The 19,927-nt window shown below is 35.0% G+C and overlaps 1 long non-coding RNA gene across 3 annotated transcripts in view; it reads right to left on the bottom strand.

Annotated features, from left to right (window-relative positions):
* The window catches only part of LOC144367227 (uncharacterized), a 137,458-nt gene that overhangs the window by 6,920 nt on the left and 110,611 nt on the right, over positions 1-19,927 (bottom strand). For 2 of the 3 annotated variants that reach the window (XR_013426560.1, XR_013426558.1), the window contains exon 2: positions 7,015-7,291. This is a non-coding gene — a long non-coding RNA (uncharacterized LOC144367227). Of the gene's footprint in view, positions 1-1,825; positions 1,956-7,014; positions 7,292-19,927 lie in introns of all 3 variants that reach the window. The other variant, XR_013426559.1, reaches the window with a different exon arrangement.

Here is a 19,927-nt window from a genome sequence, read left to right as displayed (position 1 = left end):
TTTTAAGCAATCAAGATACAGAATGAAATTATCCCCTCCTTTTGTCTGTGTGTAACACATTTTCTTGGCCAACTATTACAGTTAAACTGACTTTTGAAGTTATCTTTTCTATATCTAATAAATTATTTATAAGGAATCTTGGTGCCATGAATAATACTAATTTATGATAATCAATAGAAATGATAACAGTATCATTCAGAATTTTTGTTCTGCTAAAGTTAATAATAATAATGAAAATCATGCTTAACACTTCTTTGTGAATTCCTGTTTTGAACAGTAGGTCTCTTACTAGTGTTGATGGATCCAGCTTAGACTGACCACTAAAATAACTGGACTAATTCCAGTTATCAAGATAACTCTGCTAATGCACATGTATACTTAAAATTGAGTCTTTGAATTTATTTTCTCTGTACTTTATGTTTTAATGAATAGACACTATCATAATTCAAATTTGAATCTAATTTCTATTAGTAGTAGAAATATAAGATCTACTTAAGAAATTAAATAGAAAAATACTCAGAGATTATGGAAAGTACTTTAAATCATTAGTACAAAGATTAAGAATTCAAAAGCAGATATTTTTGAAGGACTTTTATGTTCAGTAGACTTTTTTGGGCAGGAGAGTGTAAATAATATTCACTGGACTTACAGACAAAAACTCAAAAATAGAGTTTACTTCTAGTGCAAGAGAAAGAATAAACAAGATGAAGTAAGTAAAGCATATTTCATGTTAAATGATGACAAATTTTCAGGGGAAAAATTAAAGTGGAGAATAGAAAAGGTGGTATAAAAGGGAATGGAAGGAAAAATTTTAGACAGGTTTAAAGGTGCCTGGGAACCTGCCCTTCTAATGTTCATTTTAATTTCAAATCACACATCCACAAGAAATTAAAGCTAAGTTTTAAGAAATCTTTAGTAACTTAGCTTGTTGTTGATGTGTTGCTTTGTAGTTCAGAAATTCCCTTTTCTGTGTTTTAGCCTTACTTTTTCTCTGTCCTCACCAGCTTTCCCTTTAGAAGAGAGAGATGACCAACTACATGGGAAAATCTAAGACACCCACTTGATGGGAATTCTTAACAATTTTGTTACTGGATGCAAATCACATGAGAAAAAAATATCTCAGCCCAAACACCCAAAAGCAAGAATGTGTGAAAATATGACAACTTGGACTTAAAATGAGGATCTCCCAGATGTTCTAGGGCTGTTTGTGTTTAGCCACAACGACGTGAATTGGATTCAGAAATACTTTTCTCTGTTTGATCCTAGCTTGGCCTCCCTGCTCTATCAAGTAGTGCTGAGCACACAGAGCTCTACGCTCTCTAATGTGTGCTGAGAGAATGCATGCTTGTTTAAGTATTGGCCTGAACACACCAAAATAAGGAGATAAATAAACTTAAAATAACATCACACATACTTGGATTCCAAAGTAACTTGTTTTTGAGTTATTTGTTTCCCTGGCACAGATTCTAAGATAATTAAAGGTAGGTATGCTTTCAAATGATAATGTTTCATGTTTAAAGCTCTTTTGGGAAATAGAAGCTAATAGGAGCATGACTCCTAATATTTCCATGTATTCACCTGTGGAAATTCTACATGAAGCCTCATCTCATTTCTTCTCCTCAATACAGCCTTTGCCAACCAAACTAATGTACCTTGACATCTCTTCCTCTGTGGCACTTACTATTCATGAGTGGATTTGTTAAATATTCATGTTTTTTTCTCCTTTCTCTAATATATAATTTCCTTAAACACAAGAAAGTTTCCTCATGAATATTTCCTATATTCTTCATTACACCCCAAACCTAAGTGCCATTCAAATAGTTACCTCTTGGTTGATGGACTGATTCTTTTTCTGGTCTTGCTGATGGTGACTCTTGTTCTATCCAACATGGTAGATGGGTAGCATAATTGCAGATTATTGGGAAATAACAGAAATGACAGGACCAATTTGAATTCTGAAATCGGAGGAAGTGTGATGGTGATGAATAAGAAAGAGAGAACAGTAATCAAGCCTTTGGGCAGCTGCACTTCCTAAGAAGAGAATCGCAGAGCAGAATGCATCAGTTTCAAACTCAAGCACAAGTGTTCTGCTCTGTTTCTTTGCTTTTATTTATTGATCTTTATTTTGCTAATCATGAGCACTGTAGTAGGATCTTCTGGCAGAGTTCTCATCTTCCAGCCATAATGAAAACCAGAGGAAATAGTCATTCTAGTGCAAAGAAAAGTCCCAACTCAGGATGACACAGGGAAAAATTAAAAAACAAATGCACATTGTAGCTTTGGAACATACATTTCAATTTTCTTTTAGAAGATTTACTTCTCCCCATAGCTCTTAACTTGGGTTCTTATTTACAAGGTGGAGACTCAATAAAGTGCTAACATCAAGACTTGTGATTAAGAAAAAGCACTATGTAAAATTATTATTTTAAATGATCACAAATGTATTTTCTATGTAACTCTGACATTCTTTTATATTAGAAGAGTTGGAAAATTTCATTCTAAAATTGAAAATTGTTTTTATCCTTGATCAAACTCGGAGGGACAGTTAGTTAGCTTGGCTTAGTGTTGGCATCAATGCAGTTCTCTCATTTGCTTTTTCCCAACTTGATTTTTCTTGTGCCTTTCCTATGCCTATGCATTCCTCCAATTTCCTCTTTGAATTATCGTATTTTGAGACTACAATCTTCCCTCTCATCTCAGCCCCCATTTCTACCATCTAGCCATTCTCTCAGGAAGACCACTTACTTCCTGCTTTTACATCAACTTCTACAAAATTTTATCTGAAGATTCTCAATCTTGATTCTATCTTATCATTCTTTGCCTCTTTTCCTTTCCTTAAATTGCTAAAGATAACTGCATAACTCTGCAGCTATGTCACTGGATACTCAGATTCCCAGTAGGAAAGGACTATCATCATCACTCAATAATCCTTTCATAGTTGTGTAGATATTCTTGCTCATTTCTTCATTGTTATGTTGATAATTTGTCATGTTCCTCTTTTAGTTCTTTTATCTTCTCTCTCATTAAATGATATTATGTTCTCTTGCAGTCTAGGTCTTAAATATATAGATCCATTGTTTCTGTACCTATTGGGTTAGCTTTTCATTTGCTGTGATCAAAATGCTTGACTAGAACATATTAGAGGATGGAAAGTTTATTTAAGCTCATGGTTCCTGAGGTTTAATCCATGGTTGGTATAGTCCATTGCTCTGGGCACAAGGTGAGGCAGAATATCATTGCAGACAGGCTTGGTAGAAAAATGCTGCTCCATTTACAGCAGCCAGGAAGAAGAGAGAAGGAAGTGGGGCCATAGGAGAATGAATCTTTTCAGGGCACAACCCCAGTAATCCACTTCCTTCAGCCACACCTTACCTACCTACATTTACCACCCAGTCAGCTCACTCAAACTGGGATGGACTGCTTAGGTTACAACTCTTATAATCTAATTATCTCATTTTTGAGTATTCTTTTATTAACACAGGAGCATTTAGGGGACACTTCATATCCAATCATAGCACCTATAAAATCATCCCTCCCCTATTCCCTTTCTGATTTCAAAGGAATGGGGGTTCTTACCCTTGATCCAGCCTTTTTTACTTCATTCCCCATCCCCTTGCAAGATGAGATCCACCTATTGGTTGTATTCTCTTTTCCTACCACTCACAAGGATGCTTGAGTCTCTTTCATAAAATCGAAATTCCTAAAGATTTCTGTCACCTGCTAGCTATTACCTTAAGCTTTCCTTCTATTCAAACTTTAGCTTGTAAAAGAACAGTCCACAATGATTCTTTATTCTTTAGCATCCTTTGCTCTTTTCAAATTAGTTTCTAAAGAGCTTATTTAATACATGCCTAGAAAGTGCACTAGTCCTGCATAAGACTTGATAAATGTTTCTAAACAAAACTCTACCAGAACCCTAGATGCCTCTTTGCCCTACTTAAAGTCACTAGCAGTACTCAACATTCATTCTTTTTTCAAATTACCCTTTTTTAAAAGAATGTTTTTATTATAAACTCTAAATACAGAAAAGTGAACAAAATGTTAATGTACAATTAAAAAAATATTATAAAGTGAATTACCATGTAACTAGAATCTAGGTAAAGAAATGAGATACTGTCAGCCCAGAATTAACTCAATCCTTCTCTATACACTATACTCAGACCTCTTCTTCTTAATCCAAAGCCATCTAGAGGTAATCATTTTCTTGGCATTAACAGCAGTCAATCCCTACTAGTCTTAATAGTATAACCACTATGTATTTATTTCTAAATAATATACTTTGATTATGTTCTTCAGATAAGCTGTTCCCTTCATATAAATTAAATCATGTGCTGCATGGATTGGGGGATTTGGATTCTTTTGCTTAGCAAAATTTATTTTCAAAGATTTATCTTGATGGAATAAAGAATTTATACATTCTTTATTTTTTTGTGCACCATCCTGTACCTATAAGCACATGTATCCATAGGGTAGAAATGTAGGAGTAAAACAGCTAAAGCATGTGATATAAATCTTTAACTTGACTAGAAAATGACAAACTATTTCCCAATAGATTTGACTAATTTATGTTACTCCTAGCAGGGAAAAAGTTCATTATATTTTCTTTTGTTATTATATAGCCAATCTAAGTTGGACTTGCCTTCTTATTAAGATTGTACAAACTCTTTATATTTTATAGGTTTACTTTTCTCTTTTCATCTTTTTATTACAGGTTTATGATATTTCTTTATATATTCCTGTTATGACCCTTTATCAGTTATATATATTTTAATTATTTCCCCCCATGGTCTGCCATTTAATTTTCTCATGATATCCTTTCATGAATTAATTTTTTATATAATTTAATGTCATAAATGCACAAATGCTGTTTGACTTAAAATTGAGTTATATCCCAATAAATCCAGCATGAATTGAAAATACATGTGAAATTGCGTTTAATATACCTACCCTACCAAAAAAAAATCACAGCTTAGCTTAGTCTACCTTAAACATGCTCAGAACATTTACATTAGTCTACAACATTGTGCGAAATTATCTAACACAAAGCCTATCATACAATGAAGTTTATAATATCTTATGTTAACATTGTACCAAAGTGTAAAACAGATGATTTGGGGGGTACTACTCCTTATTAACATACACAGCTGAAAAGCATAGTGGGCCTTAAGAATGTGTGAAATGTTGAATTAAAACTAATTATGGGATAGTGTAGATGTTACAGAAACAAGGTCATCAATTTCTCTTTCTTTTGAAGAATTTCAAGAACAGCTGGTAGAACACATGGACAGACACTTGATAGTTTAGCAGATATGAGTGTTTTTCAGAAATATATCAAATTTTTACTAAGCAGTGTGTATCTTCTTTTCATTATATATTTATTCATCACAAGCAAGAGCATCCTGTGTCTGCCGTCAGTTCTTGTGAATCTCTTGTAATTGACTTCCATTTCTTCTAACATTCATGTACCATTGCTGATAGGAGGAACTATCTCCATTGATTTCTTTGCTGTGAACTTTCTTGGTGCCTTGGATATAGCTTCTCCTTCTCTGTCTCAATTTCTTTAATTCTTTCTTCCTCTAATTCTTTCCATTCCTCCTTAGAAAGCTTTTCCTCCTCAGTTCCAACCAGGTCGTGATTATCTTCTTTGTCACTGTCCAATTCTATCTTTTTCCTAATCACTAACTGTGTTGCTTTCTATTTCAACAGAAAAATATTTGTTAAAAACATTTGAATGTATTCACATATTTCCTAAAAACTTTATTCCAAATGCCATTCATGCATTGCTGTGTGGCTTTTTTTCATGCTGCAGCAGTATCTGGTTACCATTTAGTATATTAAAACCTTTCCCCAACTCTCTGAATGTTTGGCCAGTTCAGTAGCTTCGATAACCTGTGCAAATGTTTTCTGTAAATAGTGTGATTTGAGCACAGCTAATGTGCTTTGGTCTACTGGTTGAATGAATGTGGTTATGTTCAGTGGCAAAAGCAGAACCTTTATATTAGGTTGCACATTGTTAATACATTGTAGAGGCCATGCAGTATTGTTTTAGATGAGAAGAATCTTAAATAGGTGGTTGTTTTGTCTACAGGATTCTCCATCCTGCAGAATATAACATTTCAAGCCTGTCTTTAGACAATGTTGATGCCATCCAGGTTCCTAGTTATGGCAATAATAAACAGAAAATATATGCTCGCTCACATTTTTTAATGCTCTGGGGTTCTTTCGGTGACATATTAGAGAAAGCTTTAAATTGAACCCTGCAGTATTTCCATCCCAAAGAAGCATTGCATTATCATCATTCTAGACAGTTTTTGTGTTTCTGTGACCAAAATACCTGACAAGAACAACTCGGAGGAGCAAAGATTAATTTTGGCTCTCTAAAGCAGAGATCTCAGTGCATAGAGGGACAATTCCACTTCTCTGAGCCAGAATATCATGGGGCAGAGCATATCAGAGGGAAGCTGCTTCCCTGAAGGTAGCAATGAAGCAGAAAGATAGTGAGAGAGTGCGAAGGGGCCACAGAGAAGATGCATCCTTCCAGGTCATACCTCCAGTGACCCACCTCCTCCAGCCATGCCCCAACTGCCTAGAATTACCACCCAGTCAGTCCATTCAAACTACGATGGACTGATCAGGTTTACAACTCTCATAATCCAACCACTTTCCTTATTAGTGCATTAACACAGGAGCTTTTTTGGAGAACACCTCACATCCGAACCGTAGTAGTCATTGAATACTTTGCACTGTCTTGGACTCTCCCTGAATGGTTGTATACTCTGTCATACACTGGCAGAACAAGTTTGTTTAATTAATATTAAATGTTTGTTCTGGCAAATATTTCTGATCCACAATTATCCTATGCAGCTCTCCCTTACAAACTTCATCACCTGCACTATCAGCACTTGCTACCTCATTGCTGACCCTCATATCATGAAAATGATGACCATTTTTGAAGCATTGAAATCAACCATGCACAAACATTTACATACATATAGGATCACTAGCATGTCTTACCTGGATTATCAGTAGGCTTAGCCATATGTACTTGTGCCTCTGGTCTTCCATCCACAAGGCAAATAATTTTTCCATATCATCAATTGGCCCAGCTCTTTTCTTTGTGATGTCAGTGAATTTAACTGACGGTTTATTGCATCAATGGTCTGCTTCTCATCCATTAACATGCTTGAGACCATTGGTAGTGATAGTTCTAGCTCACATGGCATGACTCATGTTCTTCAGGTAAGCAATCTCCTTGAGTTTCATCTCAGGAGTAATTGTCTTCCTCTTCTCACTAGAAATAGAAGATACAGTTGAGCAATTGTTTAGATGCAATAGAATGCATAAAACACAATATCAACAGTTGCTGGCAACTCAGTAAACTATAGAGTATTTGTTGTTTATCTCCACGATCACATGGCTGACTAGGAGCTGCTGCTCACTGCCACTGCCCAGCATTGTGAGAGATTCATACTTGATATCACTAGCCTGGGGAAAGATCAAAAGTCAAATTTCAAAATATGGTTTATACTGAATTTTCATCTCTTCCATACCATAATGAATTTGAAAAACCTTCAGTTGGGAACTTTGTGTCAAATTTCCATTTCTGTAATAAAATACCTGAGATAATCAACTTCTAAGGTGGAAAGGTTTATTTTACTTATGATTTCAGAGGTTTCAATCCATGGTTAGTTGTCCTGTACTTTTGGGGCCTGTGGTAAAGCAACATATCGTGGGAGTGTGTGATAGAGGAAGTTGCCCACTCATGATAGCCAGGAATTGTTCCAATACCTCTTTGAGGCCATGTCTACCAGATCCTAATAGTGCCACTGGGTGGTGTCCAAGCCTTGCACACAAGGACCTTTAGGTGACACTTATCCAAACCATAGAAATCTGTGTTATTTTTTCTTTATGGTTATATTGGTTAATTTTAGGTATCAACTTGACCTGATCAAGGGATACCTAAATAGCTGGCCAAAAGTTATTCTGGCTGGGTCTGTGAGCATGTTTCCAGAGAAGATTGGCCATGTAAATCAGTGGGATGAATGGGGCAGATCCACCATCTGTGTGGGAGGCATTATCCCCTCAACTGGGGACCTAGATAGACAATAAGGTAGAAAAAGGGATTTCTTTTCTCTCTCCTAGAGCTGGATCAGCCTTCATCTTCTCCCCTTGAACATCAGAACTCCAGGCTCTTCAGCCTTTGGATTCAGAATTCACACCAGTAGTACCCTAGGTTCTCATTCTTTTGACCTTGGACGTAGAGTTATACCATTGGTTTCTCTGGTTCTGAGGTCTTGGGATTTGGACTGAACTACACTACTTGCATTCCATTATCTCATTATCTTGCAGATAGCCTGTCTTGAGATCTCCCATTCTCTGGAATTAGAGGAGCCAATTCCCCTAACAAATCCCATATCTATCTACCTAATGTTATAGATTCTGTCTCTCTGGAGAACCCTGACTAATAAATACTATGGTCAATAGATTTTGCATCTTGTTTGGGATGTTTTTGCTTCTATAGCCTAAAGATACTCCCCAGCCCCTCAATATTATCTTTTTGAAATTTCTTATTTGTATTTTATGTTCAGATCTATAACTCCCCCTGTTTCAGTCAACTTTTTAACAACTGTGAATAAAAGATCTGATCAGAACAATTGTAGAGGAGGAAAGTTTATTTGGGGGCTCACAGTTTCAAAGGTCTTAGTCCATAGATGGCTGGCTCCATTCCATGGGGCTTGAGGTGAGACAGAAGATCATGGCAGAAGATTGTGACAGAGGAAAAGAGCTCACATGGTGATCAGAAAGCAGAGAGAGAGAGAGCCTCCACTCTTGAGATACAAAATATATGCCCCATAAACATGCCCCAATTCCCACCTTCTACAGCCATACCCTATCACTTCAGTTAGCACTCAATTAATCGCTCTCAGGAGATTCAATTACTGATTACGTTAAGATTCTCACAACCCAATCATTTCTCTAACCCAATCATTTCTCCTGCTGAACCTTCTTGCATTGTCTCAAATGTGAGCTTTTGGGGATACCTCACATTCAAACCCTAACACCCCTACAACTTTTTATTATATTTGTATGACACAGAGTGCAACTTCAGCTCTCCATAGAATATCTGATTTTATCAATATCATTTCTTTAAAGGACTGTCATCTCCTGATGACTCTACAGTGCCACCTTGTTATACACTAAGAGTCTGTACATGTTTGGGTCAGCTTCTCAGTTTTCTATTCTGTTCCAGTCAATTGTTTCCTTATTCCTGTATCAATTACATATTATCTTAATTACTATGGTTTTGTAAATCGTGGCATCCATAAAGCAAGGCTCACCTACATTTTCTTCATTAATTATAATTTGTTTATATTTGTTAGAAGTATTCCTAGCTAATACTTGATTCTTTTGATATCAAAATAAGTCTCTTGTTAAATTTATCCACTTTGTGCTGGCATCTATAAAATGATTGTCTTTTATATTTTATCTTTTCTATTTTAATCTAACTTGATCAAAATTCCTTATTAATTAAAAAGACTCTTTTGGACTTTCTATTTAAATTTAATTTCTTCCTTTCCAATCTTTATATGTTATTTCTTTTTCTTTCTACTAAATGTTTAGGACCTTTAGTTTAATATGAGTCTTGATCTCGGGTATTATTGTTATTTCAAATCCTTAAATGTTGGTTTATTATATAATAATTGATAATGAAACCATTTCCCTCCTATTCTTTTAGGGATTAGTTTAGAAATTCTAATGTGTACTCTTTAGTGTTATGGTTTATATCTGGAATGTTCCTTAAAATCTCATGTTTAGAAAGCATGGTTCAGAGGTAGGGCTTTTAAGTAATGATTAGTGTTCTGGCCTCTTCATTGCATTAATCTACCTGGTGGTTTAATTCATTTATAGTAGAATAGCTTACAGGTGGTACCTATAGGTAAATAGGTCCCTCCTTCCTCTCTCTCTGTTTCCTGGCTTCTGTGGGCTGAAGAGTTTTCCTCTGCCATGCTCTTCTGCCATGATGGTTCTGCAGTGAACTCAGCTGACCCGTAGCCATTTCTATGTTTAATCTGAGACAGGGTCCCACTAAGTTGCTAAGGCTGGCCTTGGACTTGCAGTCCTCCTGCTCAGCCTCCATAGTCACTGGGATTACGGGCGGATTCCCCTGTGCCCAGGTCTGGGTTTTATTTTTGCTAATAAGAAATCAGTTGTCTATCTATTTATTCTCCCTTTGAAATAATCTTTTCGTATCTCACTGATTTATAGATTTTTGTGCTTACTCTTTCTTCAGTTTCAGTAAATTGAGATTAGGCATGTACTTCTCTTTTCTTTCTGTGCTTGAGACTTGATCTTTCTTTAGTTCCAAAAAATTATCGGCCATTACCTTTGACAAATATTGTTTGTGACCTCTGATTAAACTTATAATAAAACTTCTCTGTCTATTCTACTTCTGTTTTCCTTGTCTTCTTTTCTGTTTTTGCACTGTATGTGTCGGGCGGAAGGGTACTAGGGATCAAACCCAGGGTCTCATGTGTGCTAGGCAGGCACTCTACCACCCAGCTATGCCCCCAGCCCCCCACTTTTTTTTAACATCAGTGCTGCTTCCTGAACAGTGCTGCCTGGCCTGCTTCTCAGTTCAACTTGCTCTCTCTTTTGCTATGCCTATTCTTCTGTTATACTTGTCTACTCCATTTTTAAGTTTCACTGGTCAAGCTTTTTTAATTTCTGGAAAATGTATTTATTATTCCAAGTCTATTATACCGTTTTGTAGCCTCAGTTCCCTGAAGATGTATTCAATCCATTGTAAAAACCTATCTACATCTAGTAATTTTGATATATGGGTCTTTGCAAATCTGTTTCTATCATTTGTATTCTTTAGTGTGGTTGCACTCACTGGGTGTAAATTCCTGATCTGCCTGTTTCTTTGCTACATGCTAAGTGTTTTATTTGTAATAATAATTTATATAAATAAAAAAGTGAATATTTCTCCAAATATAATTTACTATTTTCTAGCCAGTGTGCTTATTCTTTTATAGTTTGGATTTACCTCAAAGATCAAAGTGACTGTAAATAGTCTAATATTCTCCCATGAGAAGTTCAGTTGGCCCTTACTTGACTGTAAGTAAAGACCCTAGGGTCCTTTATGTGATTGAATGGGAGTATCTGTTCCTTTTACTTCTGTCCTCATTTGGGAAGACTATCAAAATCAAAATTAAAATGACCAGGTTCAGTAAATGGTTTCAGAATAAAGCAGCTCAAGAACTAATTTTTCTATTTTTAATTTTTAAAAATTATTTTATTGGCTCTTTTTAGTTATACATAACAGTAAACTTCATTTTAATGTACTTGCACAAACATTTATTTCTCTATTTTATCTTCACTTTTGAACTAATGTTTTCTTATCGGGCCTCTTAAACTCTCATAACATGATTTTTTAATCCACATTTTAGTTGTTGCTTTTCTTAGTGGAAGAAATGAATCAAATGAGTTGCCACTCACTCTTCAAGATAGGTGATATATTCCTTTCTAAATTCTAAATTCAAAAAATCTTGACAAATTGCCCTGCACCAATTTGCAGTCTTACCACTAGTACATGATAATACTTCTTTGTTCCCATCTTCATCCAAAAGATATGCCATCAAACTTTGGAACCTCTAATAATCTGTTAATACAGTGTAGCTTTAATCTATGTGTCTTATTTTAAAAATTATCTTTATTTGTTTTTAAAGGCATTTTTTTTTTGCAGAAGACTCTTCAGTTCTTTTGAAGTTATTTTAAGTGGGGAGACTTGAATCTATTTTTGCCCTGATGGCTTCTCATTGTCCAACTTCCACTTATTGAATCACATAACTTTCCCCCATATGACATATTTGATATATAATGCCACCTTTTCTCCTGTTGAAGAACATGATATATTTTTCTACTTATTTAAGTTTTCCTTTCTCCACTGGTAACATTTTAACATTTTCTTCTTATAGATTTTGGATGTTTCTTATTAAATATGTTTCTGAATAACATCTTACTAATTTTCTTTCTTGAAAAGGCTATATATTATGCCAATTAAAGCCCAAACTAGGGTTCTTTAGATAAATAGAACCAACAAGATATATATACATATATATACAACAGGCTACATATACAATGTACATATGTATGTGTGCATATATAGATACAATCATTAAACAGGTTATAGATGTGTATGTATTTATATGTGTATATATAATATGATTATTAAAAGGTATTTATTAGATTGGCTTACACAACTAGAAGCTGAATAGTCCTACATTGGCTGTCTGCAGACTAGAGAACTGGAGGAACTAGGAACTGCACAGTTCAAGATGCTGAAGCCTCAGAACAAGAGGGATCAAGAGTGCTACCCTATTCTGGGACCCCAGGCCTGGAAACTCCCTGGAGAATCACTGGAAGAGTTGACTTTAGAAGAGCAAAAGAGCTGGAGTCTGATGTCTTCAGGTAAGTGCAGCAACAATCATGAGCCTGTTCAAGAAGAATGGAGCTTTGCTTCGGCTGCTGCTTCCTTGTTCTTCCAATTTTTATTCCATCCAATCCTCCAACCTCTTGGACAGTGGTGTCCACATTTAGGTTGAGTCTCCATTCACTGTCCTACATTTCAATCATTCTTAGAAACACCCCCATCAACACACCCAAAAAACCTTTGGCATCACTTAATCCAATCAATCGACAATCCAGATTAGCCATTACAAAGCCATAGTTTAGGGATTAAGACTCCCCAAATTTAAATTACAGTCTACTACTTACTGATCAGAGAAACAATAGCAAGCTATATAAGATCTTTGTCTCCATTTCTCCACCTGTGCTATGGGATTGTTGTGAGAATAAAATGAATTAGCTCTTGCATGCTCTTAGAATAGTGTCTCGCACACAGTGAGCATTCATTATTAACTCTTACTGTGGCTATAAATAAATCTTTTTTTCCATAAGTCTTCCAACCTTTTATTGTTTATATAAATTGATAATATCGGTTTCTGGATGTGTTTATTTTGAATCTAGCCAGCATATTAAATTCTCATCTTTTCATAAGCATTTTTCCAACTAACTTTCTAAGTGTATAGTCATCTGAGCTTCAAATAATTATATTTTATTTCTTCCCTTCCTATTTTTAAATTTGAATTTTTTTTTCTGTTTTCTTTTTACATTAACACTTCTAGAAAAATACATAAAACTTTAAAATTAAGAAATAATAATCAAAATCTTTCTTAAACTCAATGGCTACAATTTCTTTTGAGAATCTATTTATAGTTTTCAGCAGACTTTTATCTTTTGCAGGATCTTATTCCTATGGATGTTCTTAAGTCTAAAAATGTCCCCAAGTATTCTCTTTGTCCACTACTTTACTATAAATATATCATCTTAGAATAATCTTATCCAAATTTTAAATTATACCCCCAGTATAATGACTCACAAAATTCCATCTTTCCTAAGTGTATTTCTTACAACTATAAGCCTACTTATCCAATTTCCATTGGGTATTTCCATCAGAATATCTCATATATATTTAATCCCAACATATTCAAAATGGAGTGCATCCTCACCACTAGCCCTCCCCTCCCCAACACAATATTTGTTTTGTGGTAACTACATAAATACAGTAAGTAGAGCTTAACAGACAGGTTTTATTCTCAATTCATCCTTTGCTGTCATACTTAAAACTCACTGGCCACCAAGTCCTGGGGATGACATCTCTCAAGATCATTCTTCACCCTCTAGCTGAAGTTCTTCATTTGTTTTCACACTATTGTCACATTGCTCTAACTAATTTCCCTGTTGAGTGACCAACTATCTTGCTCTGCCCATGACTGGGAGTTTCTCCAGGATGAATGACTTTCAGTGGTAAAACAAGAAGGTTCTAGACAAACAGAGATGAATCAGTCACCCTGATTTCAGGCCTCCGGCATCACCCTTTATTAAGAAATGAAATTCAGAAGTATAATATAGACCTTTCCTACAACACATATAGAGGCATACAAGACTTGCATTTAACTGCAGCAGTTTAACAGATGCTCTGATTCTACAGGTCAATTGATCCCAGGTTTGAGAGCTTCAAATTTCAGTTTTCAACCAATTCTCATATGATGGACAGAATGATCTATTTAAACCACAAATGTGACAATGCTATCCATATTTGAAACATTTTCTAATGACTACCCATTGCCCATAGAATAAACATTAAATTCCATTAGACACATATTTTGTAACCAAAAAGATATTTTGTAACCAAAAACATGCTTTCATTTACTTCTGTATTTCATAGGGTTTTGTTTCTCATTCCTTCACTTTTATCTGCTTTCCAAATGCACCAAGCTGTTGTATTCCAATGTAACCTGTAGTACAAACATTTTATGGTTCACAGTGCCTTCCTCATCATACTATGTCTGCCTCAGAATGAATATGTCAGGAAACTTGTGCAAAGATCTCCCCTCTGAAACATTTCCCTGTAAAATCATCTCACTTAATTAGTAATGTATTTTTGGTGGTACTGAGGTTGGTATACCCTTCCATAACACTTTTCTTCTGCTGAAGTTACACTCTACAAAGACTTTCTCTGCAAATATACTAAGATTATGAAGCAAAGTCACTGGCACATCTTACTGAGCACAATGTCTGACACATTCTAAATAATAAAAAAAAAGGTCATTGAATGAATTAATGAATGAATACGGCAGGAACATAAGGATCATCTTACTGGTGCATTGGTGGGTAATTTACAGAAATTATTTAGACCTCTTTACCTAAAATCATATGTACTTTTAATAACATTTGTGTGAATTATCTAAATGTCTCCATGACCAGTTTTCTCATTAACATATGGCACATTAAAGCCTATGAATTTTATACCAACATTCTGCATATTAGGAAGAGAGAATGCAATACTGACTCAAAACTGCTACTTCATGTTATAGTTAACCTTTACTGGAGGTCCCACACTACACTGGCTTAGGAAGTCTGTCCCTAATAGTTTGCAAGAAAGACAAGGAAAGAGCACAAATCATGAAAGTAAACTCGAGTATTAAAAAATATTACATTATGCAGGCATATAAACATCATCTTTGCAATAATTTGCTACTTCCTTTTTTGCCAAAATTCAAGCTCCGAACAAAAAACTGATCAAAGAGGGTTTTTAACATTTTGAATCCTGATTTTTGTATGCTTTAAAATCTAAACTGATATACAAAAAGGTACCCAATTTTGTACGTGATTTTATCATAAATTACACCACCCTAATTAAACCTATGATTTCCAATGCATTTATAACACACCATTCATCAAATGCAAATAAAAATAATTTGCAAACGGTATAATTCTGATGAGCTCATAGTCTACTCTGACTTCATTATGCTGGGTATTGTTGGGACTCACTAATGAGCTCTGTATACTGTGTTTCTCTTTGTTGTTTGCCTACATGCTAATGAAACAAGCTGGAAGCAAAAGAGCTAATTAATGGTCCGGTTTTATTCCATGATGCAACATGCCAAACTCCAAGTAAGGGTTGGCAGCGTGTGGGTGAGGATTTGGATATATGTGGGAACCACTGGGGAACAGTCCCTGCACATCAGAATGGAAAGTAAATGAAAAATTGATGTTCTCAAGAGTAAAAAGTAATCAGTGAGTACATGACAAGAACAAGCAGTGAGATACCAGTTTATAAACTCAAAGAAATCAGTCACAGACAAAGAAGCAAGAGGACCTTTGGGATCAACTGTGCAAACTAAAGTATAAATGCACCACATTGAGACGAAAATCATTAATTACACTGTCAATTGGCTAAATGTCAGTCTTTACTTTCTGTTATGTTTTACAAGGAATCATAGTAAATGTATGTCAATCAATCTCCAACATCTACTCAGCATTAAACATCTCTCCATCAGTTTGGGCTGGCTTCAAACTGGTGGTTTGAAATAGGAAAGATGTGGGTGGTTTCGCCTGCTCTTAATTCTGCTCACTACTTTCTGTATTTGCTAACTCTTTCATTCTCTTCAGGGTTGCTTAAAGGGAAGGAAAAGGAGGACAAGAAATAATTTTACTTGGGCTAAATGGCTTCAGCTCAGCACCAGACAGCTGTCTAAGAATGTCAGCCTGGAAGATGATTTTGGTGGACTTTTTCTCTCATGGATGGCCTTTGAGGGTTTGTTGAGGGTTCTGTTCTTAATCTGATCCAAGAAGGTGCCTCTTTTAGGTGATCACCCATAACCCCTATGTCCCACTTAAAGACTCAGCTCTAACCTCTTTCTGCTGAGTTTAATTGACCTTTCAGCCATGTTGATCTAAGAACCATTCAGGATATTTCTTCTATATCACTACATTTTCTAAAGGAAAACACTTAGGTTCCCTGTTCCCCATCCTGACAAAATAAAAGGCAGACTGACTTTACCAATAGAGCGACTGGCTGGTAGAAAACAGGCTAATCTATGCCTAATGAAGCTTTTTCATACATACTTCATCCAGTAGTCTGTGTCTCTTGGTAGCAGGAAACACATGCAAAGTCTGTCTAAGGCTGTTGAGTGTACCCACTGATGTCCCTCTCTGTTTGACGTAAAGGTAGCATGCACCATCTTTTCCTCTCCAAAGAGTTCTCCACTAACATTCTCCTTAAATCTTCTCTCTTTCCCATTGTTACTTCCTTGAATTTGTTAAGAGTTCTAGGAAGTGAAATGGACTCAGGTTCATTTCCTGTGTAACTCTGCTAAAAATGATTGAGGTGATCTATCCCACACTCATTCAGTGTTCTGATAATTCTCAGGAAGAGTTATATTGTAAATTCTTATTTCTTCTCTTTCTGTAACCAGTAGGTCTAAACTTTAATTGCATGTTAGAACTACCAGCAAAACTTTTAAAAATATGGCTGCCTGCCACCCCACCCCAAGCTGAGAATCTGATTTAATTGCTCCGGTTAAACATTTGTATTTTTTTTAATCTCTTGATGGTTTTAATTTGCAGCCAGAGCTGAGAACTTCTGATATAAATAAATGCCAACTTACCTCTTTGACCAACATCTTTGGATGGAATATTCATTATTGATTTCATTTCTCCATGTTTGTAGACACAATGCTATTATTCTAAAAATTATTCCTAATAAAAATTTACTTAAGATCTCCCTGTAAGTTCTTCTAAGAAGTTATTGTGAATATTTATGAAAGGATTCATTCTGTACTGAGTTTTAGCTCATTTCCTTGATAGATTTTAAACTGTCTTACTACCAAGTAAGAATCATGCTGTTTGTTGATTATCAACTGTATTTATCTAAAGTAGTAATTATGCTGTTGGTTGGTTATCAATTGTATTTATCTAAACCCATTAAAATTTTCATGTATTTCTTCTCTGTTGGATAGAGTTGTGCATTTAAATTTAACTCATCATTCTTACTCTTTTTTAAGAGTGTAGAAAATAAACCAAGAGAGAAAACTGAAGAAAATAAAACAATTAATAATTTCTCTTTAGGGAAAAAAATAATAAATGAACTGACCCAAAGGAAAACTTGACATAAAATAAGTCTGAAGGAAACATATTTATATCATTTCTATCATGTTTAAGATGAAATTTCCAAAGAACATAAAATGGTCTCTTGACATTCGTATTCCAGAAGGCTTTCACATTTTCCTACCCTGAAAATTAGACAGTTCCCAGGTACAAAGATGAGCCTAGCTGTCTAATGACATCCACCATCAGTGCCAAGTACCATTAATGTCCAATTTTAACCATAAAGAGAAATTAAATCCATTGATTATTTTTCTGGACAAGGCTGATATTCTCAAACATTGTTAAAACTTAAACATAAATTCAATAAGCCTATTTCTCTGCTTCCCAGTGTGAAGCCCTATCAGCCCCAAAATTCTACATTTAGAAATTCATTCTACAGATGCATTCAGCAAGTAAACAAATAAGTGTTCCCACCTGCGTATACAAACCCAAATGGATTTATGGAAATATTATTCATAATAACAAAGAATGTGAAACAAGCTCAATATCTCTCAATGAGAGTTAAATAAATAATAATAAAGTTATTAAACAAGGTCACATTCATCTACCTATGCTGATAAGAAACAATCTGTAAAATACATCGTTAAGTTTAAAAGGAAAAAATGTGTTTAATATGCTCATGTCTCAGTGTTTGGGTCAAAATGTAGATAATATATAAATTTGTTCCTATAGTTAATCAAAAAAAAATTTTTTTTTAAAGTCTTAAAAGGCTGCCCCAGGGAGTGAGTTCAGATGTGGTCAGGATGGGACAAATTTCACTATATGTCTTTTTGAACTGCTTCAATTATTTTTATTGTCAAGTATATGATCTGCATATACTTTATGCCAACACTCATTTGTTTAGGTGCTTGGTTGCATCTGTTGCTTGATTGTATATATGTTGTTGACTTTTCATTCTGCTAGTTGCTTCTTTTGCCATACAGACGCCTTTAATTTTATGTAACACCCCTTCTCTGTTTTTGCTTTTCTTGCCCGTGCTTTTGGTATCATAGTAAAGGAATCATTGTCCAGTTCAATGTCTAAACTCTTCCCATTTGTTTCCTTCTACAAGTTTATTGTAGTCAGGCTTAACGTGTATGCCTTAATTAATTTTGAGCTCAATTTTGTATGTGGTAGGAGATAACAATCTAAATCCATCTTTTAATATGTAAGTATCAGCTTTCCTAGCACCATTTCTTGAAGAGACTACTTTTCTCCATTTGTATTCTTGGCAAGTTTGTTGATGATTAGTTGATTATATGTGCCTGAATTTGTTCTGGGGCTCTCTATGTTGCTCCACTGACCTATATGTGCGTTGTCACATGTGTTACACACTCTCATGACCATCAGTACCAGCCTATTGTGGTAAAATGCTTTGAAACCAGAAAGTGTTCCAGTTCCAGCTTGGTCTTCTTTATCAACATCAATTTAACTATCTAAGGTCTCCTGTACTTCTAAATACATTTTAGGGTTTTTTGTTTCTCAGAGAAGAATGTTATTGGTATTTTGATAGGGATTGCATGGAATCTATAGGTCTCTTTGATTAGTACAGACATTTTAACAATATTAATACTTCTAATCCATGCAGACGGATATCCTTCCATTTATCTGTCTCTTCAGTTTGTATTAATTTTTTCTAGTTTTCTTTTTATTCCTTCCATTTCCTTGGTTAAATATTTTGTAAATAGAATTGATTTCTTAATTTCCCTTTTGGAAAGGTGGTTGTTCCTGTCAATCTTCAGTTACACAGGATTATCTCTATGTTCATGCATTGCATCTACAGACTTGTTTCTTTATTCATTCAGTAAACATCTACCTAATGCTTTCTATGTGAACTGAACAATCACTACTTCCTATTGATTTCACAGTAAGCTGAGGGTAACATTTCTCATTCATTTAGTTGTTCATTGTATAGCTCACACAGTAAACTCACTTTAATAAATATGTATCATGTACCACATAAACCTGTGTCAGAAGCATATACTTTCTCTTTAGACATAGGATGGCCACAGTGAGAAAAATCTTTAAGATGTCTATCAGGCCAACCTGACACAATCCCACAAAGACCAGGCCAGAAAGTAATGTTTCTATGGGCCGTGCAACACTGTGGTTCTGTTATTCCATGGAAAAGTAGAAAAATATGATCACTTACATGTTAATATCTTCACTGAACATTTATTACTTCAGCTCTCTGCAAGCACAATTCTATGGGCTTTTTCAGAATATAAAGTTCTGTAAGACATTGCCTTTACCATCAAGAGTTTAGAGCCCAGTAGATATATTTGCCTGACTTTCTTTTATAAAAGCATTTTGGAATTTTTAAAACATTTTTATTCATTACTTCATTGATTCTAAAAACAATCTGTGTAGTAAGTATGACAGGTATTGTTTTTCTCACTTTACAGATAAGAAGTCAAAAATTCGAAAAAATAAG

Source organism: Ictidomys tridecemlineatus, chromosome 10 (genome assembly GCF_052094955.1).
Source record: "Ictidomys tridecemlineatus isolate mIctTri1 chromosome 10, mIctTri1.hap1, whole genome shotgun sequence".
In the NCBI taxonomy this organism is placed as follows: Eukaryota; Metazoa; Chordata; class Mammalia; order Rodentia; family Sciuridae; genus Ictidomys; species Ictidomys tridecemlineatus.
The sequence above is the reverse complement of the archived record's forward strand: the minus strand, read 5'-3'. Positions and strand labels throughout refer to the sequence as shown.